Consider the following 3,099-nt stretch of genomic DNA (forward strand, 5'->3'; position numbering starts at 1 on the left):
GGAGGTTATAGGGGGTATAGGGGTTGATGGAGGGTGTGGGGGTATGGGGGTGATGGACGGTATAGGGGGTGGTGGAGGGTATAGGGGGTGCTGTGTGGGGCGGCGGGGCCCATACTTGGAAGATGATGTCTGCGGTGAGGGCGGTGCACGGCTGTAGGGGGTGTCGGGTGCAGGCCGGCGCTAGGAGCCTGCAGTATAAGCACAGGCCCAGGCCCGAAAGCTGGGCCCTCCCCTTCGGTTGGGTTCCGCCGCCAGGAGCGAGCAGGCCTGGGCCCGCGGGAGCAGGATGAGGCGGGGGGATGGGGATGGTCAGCCAGTTCCTCCCTCCCCCCCCCCAGGGGGGGCAATGTTTCCTACCGGGGGCCGCGGCTCCTGTTGCCCGGGCGGGAGAAGAGCGCCTCCGGCTCTAGCTCCTGGAGAATGATGCTCGGTGTCCTCCTCCACGCTCCGTCTCAGGAAATGAGCAGAATGTGTCCCTGAGCCGCTCACACAGCGAGCTGCTGGCACCACCTTCGGGAAGGTTTAATGTTTTGTGTTTATGGGGTTTTCGGGGATTGGGAACAGAAACGCAGATAGTCAGCGCTCTTCACAAACACGGTACATGACACCAGTGCCTCACAGTCGGTGAGGTACCTCTCAAGTCCTGCCACTGTTGTAAACACAGGAATCACAGCAAATTCCCTCCAAGAACAATGGGATGCCATCATCTGTTTTCTTTCTGTGGGGGTAAATATTGACTTCCCTGTTGTTCTTTTAAATAATGCCATGGGATTTTTTTTTCTCTCTATATCCAGCTGAGAGCGACATCTATCGCGGTTTAACCCCCTTATCCAGGTTCCTTCAGTACCAGTGTCAGCTTTGAAGGAGGTCTGGAACTCACAAGCTTGTACTGTAGATGAAAGTTGCAACCACAGCTGCTCACATATGTACTGAACGAAAATGTATTTTATACTGAACGTAATTCTGCCAGTTTAAAAGAGTTGATATAAGATCGTTCAAATATCAACCGTTTGTTATGAAAATAAATACATGAAGGGAGTGGAAAAGCATGAAAAGATACCTATGATGTTTCTCTTTTACAGAGAACCTTTGGGTGGTATTGATTTGATGACGGGTTACTAACTGTCATCTTTTGGGTGGCTATATGATTGTAGCAATGAATACATGGAAGTAACTTGGGGTGGCTTGAGCTTGATGCTCCAGTGTGAAAATGTAAAAACAATGCTCTTAGGTATCTCTCTACTTAGATTTAGGAGGGTGGAATATTTATTATTCATTCATGGGCTCCTTGCAGTTTTGCCATAAAATGTAAATATAACTTGTAAATAGAATGTAAATTTGTAAATATAATAAAGTATCTCAGAGTGCCACTCTACTGAAAGAAATTGAACTGTATTGCACACACATAACAATTCAATGCTGACATCACTTTTACAAATGAGTATTGTCTTGAAAAGAGGCTTCTGTCATACTACTAAATATGCTAATATTCAGCTGCATGCACATAAATTATCCTGTTCAACATAGTGATGTAAACAAAAACACAAATTGCTGAAGAAACAAGCATGTCTGGCAACATCTTTGAAGAGAAAGTAGAATTAATGTTTTGAGTCCAGTGAACCTTCTTCAGAACAAGTAATGGTGAAAAAAATAGTTGGTTATGTTTCTGAGCAGTTTGCTTGAGAGCAGAAGCTACTCATTTCAAGTTCAAATATGTTTTGAAGTATTTTGAGAAAATTAGTTGGTGGATATTTTAATATACCAGGCAGCTATTTCAAAAGTTTATCAGTCTCCATGGGCCTGCCAACCTTTTGCAGCATTTTCTGTTTATATGTAAATAAATTTTTTGTTCAGAAACTATTTTTCAGGATTATATGTTATCTTGCCCATTAGGTCTCTTTTAAATCTTACCTCTCTCACCCTAAACCTAGGCCCTCTAGTTCTCGACTCCCCCACCCCAGGGAAAAGACCTTGTCTATCGACCCTATCCATGCCCTTCAAGATTTTATAAACCTCTATAAGGTCACTCCTTAGTCTCTGACGCTTTAGGGAAAACAACTCTTGCCTATTCAGTCTCTCCATATAGCTCAAACCCTCCAACCTTGGCAACATCCTTGTAAATTTTTTCTGAACCCTTTCAAGTTTCACAATATTCTTCCTATAGGATGGAGACCAGAATTGCACATAATATTCCAAAAGTGGCCAAATAATGCCCTGCACAGCTGCAACATGACCTCCCAACTCCTATACTCAATGCTCTGACTAATAAAGGCAAGCATACGAAACGCCTTCTTCACTAACCTGTCTACCTGTGACTCCACTCCAAGGTTTCTTTGTTTAGAAACACTCCTCAGGACCTTCTATTAAGTGTATAAGTCCTGCCCTGATTTGTATTTCCAAAATGCAGCACCTCACATTTATCTAATTAAACTCCATCTGCCACACCTTGGTCCATTGGCTCATGTGATCAAGATCCCTTTGTAATCTGAGGTTACCTTCTTCACTGTCCACTAAATCTCCAATTTTGATGTCATCTGCAAACTTACTAACTATACCTCCTATTTTCACATCCAAATCATTTATATAAATGTCTAAGAGCAGTGGACTCAGCAGAGATCCTTGTGGCACACTTCTGGTCACAGGCCTCCAGTCTGAAAAATCAACCCTCTACCACCACCCTCTGTCCTTTATTTTCGAGCCATTCTGTAGCCAAGTGGATGCTTCTTCCTGTATTTCATGTGATCTAACCTTGCTAATCTGTACTCAAAATAAATTAGCTATAATTTTAACTGTGAACTATTTATTATTTTCATATTGTATGAATTGTTGGCAAAGGCTGAAAACTGCCATCAATTTATACAATGTTTCTGCTGTAATTTGCTTGGGATGGACAATAAATGTTGCCTTTGCCAGTTCAATGAGACTGTCATTATGTTGGGGTATAGAGTTAAAGTACTGATACAGCATTTGGAATTATTAGAAATACAAGAGGGATTAGGTACTCTGGGTAGTGAAACATCAGAATGAGGTGATATTTGATTATGGTTGACATGAAGAAGTTGTGAAAAAGCTGAAGAGGGAATTTCAAAAAAAAGGATT

At 42.7% G+C, this 3,099-nt stretch overlaps 1 protein-coding gene across 1 annotated transcript in view; it reads right to left on the reverse strand.

Moving 5' to 3' along the window:
* Nucleotides 1–469, reverse strand: part of si:ch211-22i13.2 (uncharacterized protein LOC553945 homolog) — a 53,860-nt gene extending 53,391 nt beyond the window's left edge. Inside the window, exon 1 of the mRNA XM_043695894.1 lies at nt 358–469. The gene's annotated coding sequence lies outside the window, so the exon portion shown is untranslated. The remainder of the gene's footprint in view (nt 1–357) is intronic.
* Between the last annotated feature and the right edge of the window lie 2,630 nt (nt 470–3,099).

This window comes from Chiloscyllium plagiosum, chromosome 9 (assembly GCF_004010195.1).
Source record: "Chiloscyllium plagiosum isolate BGI_BamShark_2017 chromosome 9, ASM401019v2, whole genome shotgun sequence".
Classification (NCBI taxonomy): domain Eukaryota; kingdom Metazoa; phylum Chordata; class Chondrichthyes; order Orectolobiformes; family Hemiscylliidae; genus Chiloscyllium; species Chiloscyllium plagiosum.